Here is a 13,994-nt window from a genome sequence, read left to right as displayed (position 1 = left end):
TGAGGATCATAGGACAAATATTTCTTTACCAGCTATGGGTGGGATGGTGTCTTTATGATTTATTCTAAAATAACAAAACAATCTGAAACAATGAAGTGTTTCTCTGGGCCTCATGAATATATATGAATTCAGTTCATGACAGAACAAGTCATTGGCTGTCTCTGCCAAACAGCCAACAGGGGATGATTGATTGTTTTATGCACAACCTTGCACAGTCTAAAAGTACTGGAAAACTGTGATGAAGTGCAAAACAGTGCCAAAAATGAATGTAACTCTTCAATAGTAACACAATATTTATACTGATGACCAGAAGTACTTGAGAGCTAATAATCGCAAACTTCCCAAACCCTCTACAGACACCCATACAAACTGTTTTTTATCACTTCTTTAAACAAAACTCATATTGCCTTCAAAGTGCATATATTAGAAAATGGATTTGCTAAACTTCACTTGCTCCCTTTTTACATACTTGTGGGTTACTGTTTTCATGAGAATTTTTTTTGACCATAAATTAATGTGTGGTTTATTTTATTTACAGCCAAATAAGGAAAATGGTCTTCCTGAAAGGCAAATTGCCTTATTTTTTATTTACTAGAATCTAAAATTATATCTTCATATAATTAGGTGACCATCTATTTATGCAAACTCATTTTTCAGCTTTATGAGTGCTTGGAATTATTTTTGGGAAAAGGGATTGCATATACTTGCCTAATGCATAATTACGTTGTCTTAATTTAGATCCCTCCCAATGCAGATCCTAAGACATGGAATTATATTTATCAGAAGGACAATCACAGGAAGCAGGAGAGGTGAAGCAGGGGGAATAAGAAGGCAAGGAGATGCCAGTATAGGCTTGTGTTACTGAGATTGCTGCTGTAGGAAACAGAGACTCGATATTGCAGGGACATCAGAAACAGACACAACGCTCACTTCTCCTTTGGAAGGACAGGTTGCTGAGTATTGATCCCTTAGCTACAGCTCTCCATTAGTTGAGGGTTACTCCTGGGACATTAAATCCATTTCACAGTCAGGCTGCATCGGTTCAGGGTGAGAGAGCTCCCATGGCCTCAAAAAAAGCTCCAAGACAGAAAAGTGGAGACCTTCCTGGCTAGGAGCGCCAGTAAGATACAAGATTCCAGGTACCTTAGGACTTCAGATAAATAGTAAATATTTTTTCAATACATATGTTACATGAGACATATTTACACTAAAAATTATTCATTATTTATCTGAAATTCAAATTCAATTGAGTGTCCTGTATTCCTCTTCTTCCTCTCCTTCTCCTTCTTCTTTATTTTCTAAGTCTGGTAACTCTTCTCCTGGCACGTGCTCGAGGTAGGATGCTGTCGTCACAAGTCTGAGTCTGTCCAGAATTGTCCACACCTGCCACAGCTAAAATCAGAAATGGGCCGAGGGCAAGATAAAGCAGGGCACCAAAAACATCTGCTATATGTGAGTATTCTTTATTTTAGATGACTAAATGTACCTAACTTTATCAGACAGACCACGTACCCCCATCCTTACGTATCTTCATTTTTTTTGATCAACAATTCTATTGTTAACAGGGTTCCTCTTAACTTCCCCATAAATAATCTTTGATTTGTTTCTAAGCACAGCATGAGTTTTGCTTAACCAAAATTATACAATGTGTTACTTATCTTTTGAATCCTCCCCAAGTCCTTTTAGGCTTGCTCATGACATCTTCTCGTCACATTGTCACCATAGACGCTTCATGTGCTACCACTATGAGCCAGTCCATGCCTTCTAAGGAGCAGAGGCCAAGATAGAACTAAATATGCAGGAGATAAATTTGAGGCAACCACACCTGTGAGAATCCTAAGGCGAGGGAAGGGGGAAAGGGGTGCTTTTTAGACCGTTATGCGTGTCCAACCTCAGGTGAATGAGAGAGGCAAGGAGACAGGACGGGTAGGAGAGTATGAGACCGCAGTGTAGTCGTGAGAGATTTTGGCAGGACCATCTGGCATCAGCCTTCAGAGGAGCCCTGCATCCCGCAGAACAGGAATGTATTGCTGACCCTGCCAACTCCATCACTGGCCAGGAATGGCTTATGGGAAATAGGAATTCAGTGCAGACAGGGATGGATGGAGGAGCACAGCAGCTGGCACCCTCGTTCAGCTGGGCTCCCTGGAATTGCAGACCTGTATGCCTCGCTTTCCCGGGCAAGGGCCACACACCCGTTTTCCCAAGAAGGGATACGAAACACATCTGCTAAACATATATCCATGAAGTGACCAACTACCCTGTTAAGAGATTATTTTGAAAAACATTTAAGGCTCGTACTTATGAAATAGAAGTAACTGTGATGTGTGATTTGTACAGATATTTGGGGGCAGAAAAGTCATAGAGCATTTTTTTTAAAAACTCACAACTACTTAGACATCAGCTTACTTCACCAGCTCCTTAGAGCTGTCTTGCAGTAAACTGGAAAATAAGAATAATAGCTACCTCTTAGGGCTATTAGGAGGATTATATGACGATAACTCAGGCAGAACTCTTAGGATAATGCTGCCACACAGTAAAAGTTCAATTAATATTAGCTATTAAAGAATGATAATTAAAAGCCAGTGTGACATGGGAAAAAATATGACATGGATCCATGTAAGATCACCATGCTTTCTACATGATCTCTAGCTTCCATTCCTGAGGAAGAACAAAACATCTTTATCCCCATTGCCAAAGAAACTGGGAGGGTAAATCAGTCAATAGATGTGTTAACTCTTACTGTGGCCACAGTTTCACAATATGTACATATATCAAATCATCATGTTGTACACCTTAATATTACATAATACTATATCAATTATATCTCATTAAAGCTGGGGAAATTTCTCTTTTTTAATTAATTAATTAATTAATTTGTTTTTAATTTAAAAAATTTTTTTAACATTTTTATTCATTTTTGAGAAACAGAGCACGAGCAGCGGAGGGGCAGAGAGGGAGACACAGAATCCGAAGCAGGCTCCAGGCTCTGAACTGTCAGCACAGAGCCCGATGTGGGTCTCGAACCCACAAATGGTGAGATCATGACCTGAGCCTAACTCGGACGCTTAACCAACTGAACCACCCAGGTGCTCCAAGTTTATTTATTTTTGAGAGAGAGAGAAAAAGAGAGAGCAAGTGTGCGCACAAGTGGGGGAGGGGCAGAAAGAGGAGGTAGAAGCCCAAGCAAGCGCCACGCTGTCAGCACAGAGCCCAATGTGGAGCTCGAACTCACAAACCACGAGATCATGACCTGAGCCAAGGTCAAGAGTCAGGCACTTAACGGACTGCGCCACCTGGCACTCCAGAAAATGTTGTTTAAAAGGGAAACTGAGAGGAATGGGTCACCAGGATTGATTGTTCTACTCCTTTTAAGTAATAGATGCTTGCAGTTGTGGTATTAGCTAAATCCACCAGCTTTACTTGTCAAATTATCTATTGCTGCCCAGCGAATCTCCTCTAAAACTCAGTGGTTTAAAACAACACTAAGCATTTATTACACATCAGGTTTCCATTGGTCAAGACCTCAGGTCTTTTGTGGGCAGAGCTCACCTGAAGTCTCTCATTCAGTTTTAGTCAGCTGTTGGCTGGTCCCATAGGCATTTGAAGGGTTGGTTGGAACTGGAGGATACATTTTCAAGACGGCTCACTCATCAGAGTGGCAGGTTAGTTTGGGCTGTTGGTTGGGGGCCTCATGTCTTTCGCACAGGGCTGTTTGAGGTTCCTCACTGCACAGCTGCAGCTTCCACCAGAGCGAGTGATTTAAGAGACAGAGGGAAAGCTGCTCATGACTTATATGACTTAGCACTGGAAGGTATGCATCCTCATCTCCAATGTATCCTGCTACTCACACAGGCCTAGCACATAAGGGTATGAACACCAGGAGACAAGGGCACGGAAGGCCATCTTGGGGCTAATGCATACATTAAAATCTCCTGCGGAAGATATGAAATCTAGACAAACATCTTTCACCAGAGTTAAACTAAGACTTGGGTATTCCACTGTATGCACAGGCAAATACAACCTTATTAACATGTTCTACCCTGTTAGGAAGGCCTATAGCAAGGATGGAAGTGGGCAGCTCATAAGCAGAATTCACCCCAAAGTCTTCACTGACTTGGCCTCACCAGTACATAAAATGACGATGCAATTAAATGCCTTCGGAGGAGCACTGACTCTCCACTTTGCCACCACTCCCTACAATCTCAAATCCGGTAAGTTATGTATTATCCACTTAACCCCTAAGGCATTGCAATCTTTGCCTTAAAAGATGGAAATTGTGAGTGTAGAAAAAAGGAGGCCAAGGGGAACAGAGGTACAAAGATCTCCCGAAGACAGTCGTCTGCCTGTCTTCCCTTAGAGGAAATTATACGAACAAAATCTTGGCAGTACCATGAAAGATTTAACACAGGCGAAAGAGCAGTATTCTTGAGCGTGAAGCCTGTCAAATACTAAAGTAAGGAAATGGAAACTCCTTCTCAGGAGGTCTTTGGAAATAAGAAAGATTCTAATCTGTCTGGAAGAAGTTAGGTGTGGTTTTTCTTAGGGGTAAATGGGTTGGATTACATAAGTCACAAAATTTTTTCTCTTTTTTTTTTTTTTTTTTTACCCCCTTCTATGACTTTTTAAAAAGTCATTCCTCTTCCCCTCCACCTTCCCCCCACACAAAGGACTTTTTGATGCAGAGTACATCATGACTATCATGAAACTCAGTGATTCTCTCTTCTGGGAAATGGGAGACCACCCAGGCAAGCAATGATAGGCTACTGCCCAAAATCTATGTATTTGGCATGCTGTAAATTCTCTGTCATTTTATTCTTCCATTGGTAGAATAACTGTCAGAGTCTGGTCATTGGTATTGTTAACAAAATGTTCCCATTATTTTGTATCTTTTTTTTTTTTCCTCAAAAGTATTCCCTATGCAAAAATATTCTGATTTTTAGTATTCCCAATAATATATGCATATTTTTTAAAGCTCAACACTTCTAAGGAAAAAAAGTCTGTAATTTATGCTTTATCCAAGCCTCATCATTTTCAATGTGTGTGTTCTCATGTGAAGAAATCCAATGCTTCCAACATATTCTTTGAATGTTATGTTTTCTTTTCTAAACAAACAATGTGATGATCAATTTCAACCTTATGCCCAGGCTTCTATACAAGTATGTTTCCCATTAAACTTCATCATAACTTTTCAAAATGTGTTTCTCAAACAAATCAAGATTCTTTTATCCCTACACAGCTCAATAGTCTTGATTTAATTTGAGAAAAATTTCACATATCAGAGGTCAACAGACATTGTAGATGTCTGAGTGCCACTGTTCGAAATTTCAATGCACTAATGGAAACACATACATCTCCCTTTATACTCAAAATCTAAAAATGCTTTCACTCGTTTTTTTCTTGTGTTATGCTATAATTTTCAATGTGTTCACTAAAGGATGCTTTTTTCACCTTTATTGAGGTATGGTTGATAAACACAATTGTACAATATTTAAAGTGCACATCATAACAATTTGACATACATATATATTTTGAAAGGATTCTCCCCATGAACTTAATTAACAAAGCCATCACCTCACATATTTACCTATTTTGTGGTGGTGGAAGGGCAGAGAAAATCTAAGCATTCTACTTTTTTAGCAAATTTCAGTTATACAATACAGTGTTATCAACTATAGTCACCATGTTATACATTAGATTCTCAGACCTTACTCATCTTACAGCTGAAAGGTGGTACCCTTTTACCAACATCTCCCTATTTCCCTCACCTCCCAGCCCTTGGTAACTACTTTTCTACTCTCTGTTTCTATGAGATTCCACATATAAGCAATACCATGAAGTATTTGTCTCTCTCTGTGTGGCTTATTTCACTTAGCATAATGCCCTCAAGGTCCATCCATGTTGTCACAAATGCCAGGATTTCCTTTTTCCTTGTGGCTGGATAATATTCCTCATCTTCTTTATCCACTTATCTGTTGACAAACCCTTAGGTTGTTTATATATCTTTGCGATTGTGAATAATGCTGCAATGAACATGGGAGTGCAGGTATCCCTTCGAAATCCTGTTTTTATTTCCTTTGGATACATACCCAGAAATGGGACTGCTGGATCATATCGTAGTTCTATTTTTAATTTATTGAGGAACCTCCATACTGCTTTTCCGTAGTGGCTGCACCAATTTACATTCCCACCAACAGTGTACAAGAGTTACCTTTTTTTCATATCCTCACCCACACTTGATATCTCTTATCTTTTTGATGACAGCCATTCTAACAGGTGTGAGGTGAATCCTCATTGTGGTTTGGATTTGCATTTCCCTGATGATTAGTGCTGTTGAGCACCTTTTGATGTACCTGTTGGCCATCTGTTTGTCTTCTTTGGAAACGTGTCTATTCAGCTCCTCAGCCTATTTTTAAATTGGATTATTTGGCTTTCTTGCTATTGAGTTGTGTGAGTTCTTTAAATTTTTTTCATATTCACCCCTTATCAGGTATATGAGTTGCAAACATTTTTGCCCATTCTATAGGTTGCCTTTTCATTTGTTGATGGTTTCCTTTCCTGTGCAGAAGCTTTTTAGCTTGATGTTGCCCAACTTGTTTATTTCAGAGAGTCTTAACTTAATATCTAAGTTCTTTATTTTTTTTTTACCTGTGAAAAATTTCAAACTTACAACAAAGCTGAAAGAATTTTATGGTGAATACGCATATATCCACAACTTTTTATCAAAACCTTATCATTGGGGGCGCCTGGGTGGCTCAGTCGGTCGGGCGTCCGACTTCGGCTCAGGTCATGATCTCGTGGTCCGTGAGTTCGAGCCCCGCGTCGGGCTCTGTGCTGACAGCTCAGAGCCTGGAGCCTGTTTCAGATTCTGTGTCTCCCTCTCTCTCTGCCCCTCCCCCGTTCATGCTCTGTCTCTCTCTGTCTCAAAAATAAATAAATGTTAAAAAAAAAATTTAAAACAAAACAAAACAAAACCTTATCATTGGTCTTTTACCATATGCACGCCAATTTTCATAAACATAAAACAACTATCAATTCTTACTCATCAGAGTCTGACACACAGGTCACCTTAAGAATTTCTGCTCTGTCATCTGTCTATGCCCACCAGATAAGAAGATTTGGAAAAGCTTAATATTCTGTTATTTGAACTACAATGACAGTAGATGAAAAAAATAATGATGACTATGGTGGATTGAAACACATGAAAATCCATGAATTCATATTAAAACTTTAACAAAAATTCATTGGTCATCCTTGGACATTTCTAATACCAATCCACCATTCTGAAAATGAATCAATACACTGAAAAAAATAAAGCACTTGTTCTGTTGTGCCTGTACAAACTGTATTTCTGGGTAATAAATTGCTGACAAGAGAAAGTTCTTTATGGAGATCGAAGGCTAATAAATACAGAGAGACTGCAAGAAAAGTCACCATTTTGCAACCCCTAATGAAATAAAGGAATTCAACAATATTAAAGGCTGCTACACCTTTAGATAAAAAGTGGATAAGAATGTTACAATGTGATAACCTGGCTGGTATCTCCTGAATCTGTGGATCCCTCTTAGTATCACCAAAAACAGGACAGAAGACCTTGTGGGTCCCTTCAATATTGTAACAAGACATACAAAATGCCATCTATAATGTATTTCTCCCTAAAAAAAAAGAGAGAAAGAAAAGCACCAAAATTTACTCAATCCTCTGAAAAGCTCTAGCTCCTATTTATAGGAAAAAACAGTTGACAGAAGCATAAGATAAATACTATCATTTAGGGAGCAAACAAATGCAGAAGATGAGCTATTACCCAGGACCAGCGAGTTAGCTTATCCAACAAGTAGAAAATATTAAAGTGGGGGGACGCCTAGGGGGGCTCAGTCGGTAAAGCATCTGACTTGGTTTCGGTTCAGGTCATGATCTTGCGCATTTGTGAGTTCAGACCCCGCATCAGGCTCTGTACTGGCAGCGTGGAGACTGCTTGGGATTCTCTGTCTTCCTCTCTCTCTCTATTCCTCTTCCATTCATACTGTCTCCTTCTCTCTCAAAATAAATAAATTGTAAATTAAATTAAATTAAATTAATTAAATTAAATTAAAAAGTGGGGAGGGTGGTAAGTGAAGGTAGCTTGAAGAGACCGAACAAACACATTAACTAAATTCTAACTGAGGACTTTACTTGGATCCTGATTGAAACAAATCAATCATAAAAGGATGTTTTTGAGAGATGAGGAAATCCAAAGATGACATGAATATTAGATGACATTAAGCAAGAATTTAAATTATTTAGTTGTTTGAACTACATTTGTACCTAAATAATTTAAATTCTTGCTTAATGTCATCTAATACTCATTTCACGTTTAAAAGTCCTTACCTCTTACAGTTACCAAATTTTACCAAAGGTAAAATGATATATTTGGGATTTGTTTTCAAATACTCTTTAAAAATATATAGAGATAGATAAAACAAGATTGGCAAGATATTCTCTCTACACGTATGTTTGAAATGTTTTGTTAAAAGAAGTTGGGGGGATGCCGGGGAGGCTCAGTTGGTTGAGCAACTGACTCTTGATTTCAGCTCAGCTCATGATCTCTCAGTTCATGAGATAGAGCCCTGCATCAGACTCTGCATTGAGCATTGAGCCTGCTTAAGATTCTCTCTTTGCCCCTTCCCCACTCATGGATGCACACACATGCTCTCTGTCTCACACACACACACAAGAAAAAACAAAAAAAAACAAAAAAACATTTAAAGAAGTTGAGAAAGAACAGAAAAAAAAAATGTCACCAGTAGTGATGATAAAGGAATGCCATAAGGGAAAAAGAATAGAGCCAGGATTCATTAGTTTAAAAATATATGTTATACTTAAAAAAATTTAAGTCAGTACATAGGAATATGCTGGAAAATTATGTTAAGGGCATATTGAATATGTGAGATGTGGAAGTTCTTTAATAGGACATTAAGAATTTAATGATCTAATTTGTAACAAATGTGAACCAAATAAGGAATTTTGTACTGAGCAGTAAAAAAATTGACCCTATTATGAGAAAAAAAAAAAAAGATTCCTTTAAAAATATTTGCAGTTAACCAATATAAAGTCACTGGAGCATCATTTTTAAAAAAGCAAGACTTTTTGTTTCTTATAAAAATATACAACAATCTTATAATAGTGGAAAAGTTTTTAAATTATTTCCCGCCCCCAGAGATTCTGAGATGTTCTGTACTTTTTCTCTCCTACCCCACTTTCCCCCTTTAATGAAGTTAAAAATCTCCATTTAGGGGAGCCTGGGTTGCTCAGTTGGTTAATTGCCCAATTCTTGATTTTGGCTCAAGTCATGATCTCATGGTTCATGGGATCGAGCCCCCTGTTGGCCTCTGCCCCTCCCTGGCTTGCGTGCATGTACGTGCATACACTCTCTATTTCTCTCTCTCAAAATAAATAAATAAACATTAAGAAGAAATTCCATTTAATGGCAGAGGTCAGGGAGATAGTAGACAGAGCAGAGAGGCAAGTGGTCCCAGGCATCAAAGAGGAAGACACAGAGGCAGAATGAACGTGGGAACTACCACCAACATCCTCTACACGAAACCTCATCATTTTTCTCACTACAAAATATAGAAACAAAGCATCCAGGAAATCATGCCCAGACAGACTTCTGGCAGTCTTCGTTTGGTTGGAACAGACAGAACAAGGAGATGTTCTACTAGATCCAAAGCAAGAATATCAAGGAGAGGACATAATGACACTCTCAACTGAGGGTTGCAGACTTCAGGTTCAGGGAGCATTCGGCCACTCAGGTAGGCCTCCTCAGCTTTCTCTACACATGGAGGGCTCAGGTGACTCATTTCTCGGGAATGCTAAACAAAGCTTCACTGGGTATGTTACTGCACATAGTCCTGGAGAGATTTACCTGAGCTTCAGACTTCTCAGGGAGCTCAAGGAAGCAGGAGAGAAATGAAGTCACACAGTTTAGAAAAAGCCTCCTGACAGAGACAAGAATTTGAGATTCGAGAACAGACACAAGTGGCAAGAAAGGATGGTACTGATGAAAGGAAATACCAGAACAGAAGGGAGGACAAGAACCTCCCAGGGCATTGATCTGATGGGTGGAGTCACTGTGGCAGGCAGGGGATCTCCTAAGTGCAGAAGGCTAGAAAAAGATGAGAAAAAGAGAGAGAGAGAATGTCGGAAAAGGATGTTAGAAGGAGAAGGGAAAAGCACGTAAGCAAGGAAGTGGGTGCCAACCCAGCCTACAGAGTATCTTTCTATACCTTTCAAGTGTAAAACACTTACCCCTAACCCACCCTAGTAGAATTATATTGAGGTACAAGATCTAGGTGAACACAGGTTACTTTCTGTCTAAGATGTGTCATTTATATGAGACATTCAACTGCTGGAGGTTTTTCCTCATAAATGAATGATTTTCTTTGCCTAAAAAAATGTTAATATAGCCCTATTCTATTATTCAAGAAGAATAAATATAGAAACAATTTTGCTAAAGTCAGTTTTTATTACTTGCTAAGGATTGGCTTCTATTTCAAAATATGCCACATGCCATCTGCTCTTTCTTCCCTGCCCAGGCTCACCGTGCTCTTTGAAGGTGGCTGCCCCAACAATGGAGCTAGGGTTCCCAGCCTCATTGTACCATTGCGTGTAAAAATCCACCCTTCCTTCTCACCTTTGCTCAACGTCCCAACTCCATTCTGGTGTCTTCCCATTTTTTTTTTTTTTATCCTTTAGGCGTTGCCTCTCTCTTAACGGACTTTGCAATATGATTCTATTCGCCTAGATTTGACTTTTAAATATTTGCTACCCTAGGAGTAGCTTTTCAAGCTCTGGCTGGAGGAGAAGAGAGAAGGAGAAGCCGGCACAAAATACAGAATCCTGGTAGACATCAAGTGTGTCTAAGCCCAACTTTGATGCACGTCAGGAATAAGATGTATAGCATGTCAGTATTCACTGGGAGGCCCTGCAAGACTTTATCTCCTAGTCCTCATTCTCCTCTGTGTCCTTCTGCAGCTAGTTTCCTTGGCTGCCTGTCCTCACCTGACCCAGCACTAATGTCTACAAGAGTGACTCTCAACTTCAACTGCATATTGGAATCAACAGGAGGGGAGAGGGGGTTAAAAAATACTGATGCCAAAGTCCCGGCATAGTCATTCCATTGCAATTGGTCTGGAGTGCTGCCTGGGTCTGGAGTCTTTTAGAGCTCTTAATTCTATCAGAGAACCAATGTTGAACAATACTGCCCTAGCAACGTATCCCACAGTTCTAGTTGCCTAAGTGGTTCTCCAATATTACCAATCCTCATTCATTTAAATTGGGGAGGAAAATGGAATGGACATAAGAGAACCCAAATGTCATTTACTAATAAAGTAATAATGATGAAAATAAGAAAGTCAGCCTAAGTGTATCAACATGCAATGGAACACTGCATCATTACCTTGGCCCTCTCAAATAAATTACCGTATCAGCCAGACCGATGACCTATTAGGCTGCAAAGAAGATGTTCATGTTTGTACTTGGCACAATGTAGAGTATCGAATGACTGAAACCAGAAATATGTGGTATCCATAATAAAAGGTCAACGCCAGCTCCAATTCAACAGCATCAGAGAGTGTATGAAGAGAAGGTGCCAGGCACTAAATAGGGAATGAACCAGAGCTGCGAGCATGAAATGTGGGGCCAGTGACCAGAAACAGGAAAATGGAAAAGACAACGAGAGGCAGTTAGTAGAGGATTCCCATGGATTCTAGTGGAAGGAATATTGTACGAAACCTGATCTATATCTGCCTACTTGTGCTGTACAAGTATAATTTGGCACCTTACTGCTCACAAATCCTAATATAACATGTTTCATTTTGCTTTCCTTTAAACGTGTTATATCAGTGAGCACAGGCTGAGCTATCCTACAGGAACAAACAATGTGTCCCCCACAAAATCTCAGAGGATCAATATCACAAACTGTCTCAGTCATTCAGGAGCCCAGGCTGATGAAGCAGCCACCATCTCCTATGTTGCCCACCCTCAGATCAGAGCAAAAGAAGTGTCCCAGATTATCTTACACTGGCATTTCAATGCTCCCACCCAGAAGTGCCCCAAATTATCTTTATTTACAACTCATAAGTAATAATTAGTTATCTGGCCCCACTCAATCAAAAGAGATCAAGGAAGGGCAACTTAACCACGTGCTGGGAAGTGGGAGAGGCCAGAGATATGACACATAGCTCAAATTAAATACATCTTCATCGAGCGTCAACTTTTTCCTATTTTCATGGACACATCTCTGGCCAAAGATACATCATGTTGTATAACTGAGTTGTACTCACTAAAACGTAATCTTAATAAGGGCAAAAGATTTTGATTTTTAATTTTTCCTGGTTAAGTCCCTAGGGCTTAAAACAGTGCTTATAAAATAGGAGACTTTAAGCAAATACATTCGGGTAAATAAAACTCTTGTGAGGAGTAAGAACAGACAGAAAGAAGAGAGCTAATAGTAATGTTAGAATATTTAATGTTAAATATGAAATATTAAATGTTAAAAATGTTAAAAATATTTAATAGAATCACTATGGCTAACTTGCTATTCATTATATCAAAAATCACTAAGGAAGAACCTTCCATAGTCAAGCGATTCACCAAAGATACTGGAATAATGCTGTCACCACTTCCTCATGCTGCTCCTGAAGGCTTACTCCAAGATCAAATACAAATTCTGTCACAGACCATGCCCAATATCACATATTTAACCAAAAATAGCCAAGTCAGGGGGCACCTAGGTGGCTCAGTCAGTTAAGCATCCAACTTCGGCTCAGATCACAATCCCATGGTCTCTGAGTTCGAGCCCCGCGTCAGGCTCTGTGCTGACAGCTCAGAGCCTAGAGTCTGCTTCAGATTCTGTGTCTTCCCCTCTCTCTGCTCCTCCCCCACTTGTGCTCTCTCTCTCTCTGTCTCAAAAATAAACATTAAAATTTTTTTTTGGAATAGCCAAGTCAGCCTTAAAAAAAAAAAACAGAAAAGAAAGCAAAAAAAAGATGATCTTGCCCTCTCAGATACCAATCTCAAATCAAGTAAGAGTTCATGCTCCTGCACCTGTATTGGAAATCTTAATAATTTATAATGATCTGAATTTTCCCTAAATTAATCTATAAATTTAGTGAAATCCCAGTTGAAACTCCAGTTGGACTTTTTTCTCCATAAAATTATTTCCATTTTAATTTCATCAAGTTCCTAATTTCCACAGGTCCCCAAATGTTACCCAAAATGTCTCTGACATTTGCTAAACAGAGAGCTCCAATACCCCTGAAACTGTGCAGTGAATTTGTAAGAAATGAAACCATATGCAGATAACCACCATGCCATCTTGGGAGAAGCCTTGGAGCCCTATCCTCTCCCATCCTAGGGCCACCTTCAGAGTATAGCAATGGAGACATCAAGCATGGGGACCTTCCCCCCTTATGAGGCCCCAGGACTCTCTCAACTACCCAATGGACCTTATGACTAGTTAGAGGGAACCAGCCAGAGGCGCCAGGCTGAGTCTTCCCTCTCTGATCCTGGGTTCAGGATCTGGGCTGCATGGAAAGATCTGCCATTGTGGAGTTTAACTCCAGCAGGGAAGCCCAGTGTTACTCATATGTTGACAAGTAACATCATGCAGTGACAGGTATGAAAACAGAAGAAGCCACTATGACAGAAGGGCTCCAAGTCTCCTGGCCTTACCCATTTGGGCTGACATTCTGGAAGTGGGTCCTTACTCACTGTCAGAAAAAAAAAAAAAAAAAAAAAAACACTCGAATGGAGTGACACAAGATTCACAGGCAACAGACTGGCAAATTAACCCTGGCCACTCACCTCCCCAGACCAAGAACTGAGTCTCATTCCTGTGTGTAGCTCCCCTACCCTGCACCAGCCACGTGTTCAGAACATGATGGAGGTTCCTGAACTTCCCGTGAAGGGAGTTAAACAGAAGCCAGGTCAGGATATTCTGAGTAGACCATTCA

At 39.7% G+C, this 13,994-nt stretch overlaps 1 protein-coding gene across 2 annotated transcripts in view; it reads right to left on the bottom strand.

The window, feature by feature from the left end:
• The window catches only part of SOSTDC1 (sclerostin domain containing 1), a 65,914-nt gene that overhangs the window by 35,634 nt on the left and 16,286 nt on the right, over window positions 1-13,994 (bottom strand). The window lies entirely within an intron of this gene.

The sequence above is a fragment of the Acinonyx jubatus genome, chromosome A2 (assembly GCF_027475565.1).
Source record: "Acinonyx jubatus isolate Ajub_Pintada_27869175 chromosome A2, VMU_Ajub_asm_v1.0, whole genome shotgun sequence".
Taxonomy (NCBI): Eukaryota; Metazoa; Chordata; class Mammalia; order Carnivora; family Felidae; genus Acinonyx; species Acinonyx jubatus.
Note: the sequence above shows the minus strand (reverse complement) of the source record. Positions and strands in the feature narration are given on the sequence as shown.